This window comes from Ciona intestinalis, unplaced genomic scaffold (assembly GCF_000224145.3).
Source record: "Ciona intestinalis unplaced genomic scaffold, KH HT000459.1, whole genome shotgun sequence".
Lineage (NCBI taxonomy): Eukaryota > Metazoa > Chordata > Ascidiacea > Phlebobranchia > Cionidae > Ciona > Ciona intestinalis.
The window spans coordinates 6,683-7,912 of record NW_004190780.1 but is presented as its reverse complement, the minus strand read 5'-3'; positions in this window follow the sequence as shown (position 1 = coordinate 7,912).

The following is a 1,230-nucleotide window of genomic DNA, read 5'->3' as shown; positions in this document are numbered from 1 at the left end:
CAAAGTATTCTGGAAAGAAATAAATTCCACATTAGTCAACGACATTTAACCATGCATTTGAAAAAGGTGCTTTCTCTGGAAAAATGAATTGGGGGGTCGTAACTCTAATTCCTAAACCTGAAAAAGACCTTTTGTACCCAGAAAAATACCGGCCAATTACATTATTAAACGCTCACTATAAAATAGCCGTAAAAGCATTCGTTTGCTTTTTCCACGTCAAGTCTTGGACACATTAAGCTGTTTGTATACTCTTTTATTTTACTTTTGCTAGTACAGCCTGGGTTATTACTTGCGCTATACAAGGTTTCAAAATATTCTTTCAGGAGCCGTAAAATAGCCTGCTGGTCCGTTTCTATATTTGCATTTGAATTTAGTCTATTAAGGGCTTTTTTCTCCATCTTACGTTTTTCTAGATTAAAAAATAGGCGTTATCTTTACCCCCCTATTCTGCCCATCGAGCTCTGCTTCGGACTATTGCTCTCTTACTATAGCTTTCGATAATATCGTCGTATTGTTCTTGAGTTTGTACAATTTTACCCATCGTGCACTCATCGAGAGGTTGGGGTAGGTTTTGAAGATCCGCGAGTTTATTTTAGACCCACGAGCTGCTGATCCGCGACAAATTAGACCCAAGAGCTGCTGATAACGTATGTAAGGGAACAACGTGAGTTTCAATGTCTTTCCAAGGAGCACTATAGTCTGAATCAAGTAGCTGTTTAATTGATCGACTTCTGAGCGCAGTTATGTAGGACCCTACATCGATCATGTTGGTTCCTTCATTTTCAAAATCGTTTACTAACACCGTTCGTTTTATTCTTTTCCAGCTCGATCCCCAGAGGAATGTGAAAATCATTCTATTCAGTTTACGCACGAATTGTTCTGGGACGAGAGCTGGTACCATGCTGAGTTTGTATAGTAGTGTAGGGATGATTAAACTTTTAATAATTGTGACTTTTCGCAGAAGTGTAAGTCCACGTCGCGACCACGTGTTTATAATTCGTCGAGTATTCGCTAGGCTACTGTCGAAATTTAGATTAAACAGTGTTTCTTTAATGTTTCGTATTGGTATTGCTACTCCTAGATAGGTAAATTTGTTAACCGGCCACGTTAGTTTTCTTCCATTCAATGTTTTTTCGGTGCATTCCCTTTTTAAGCCAATGTAAAAAGCGTTAGATTTGTTGCTGTTCATTTGCATCCAGATAGATCTCCGAATAGTCCTGGATTTTCATG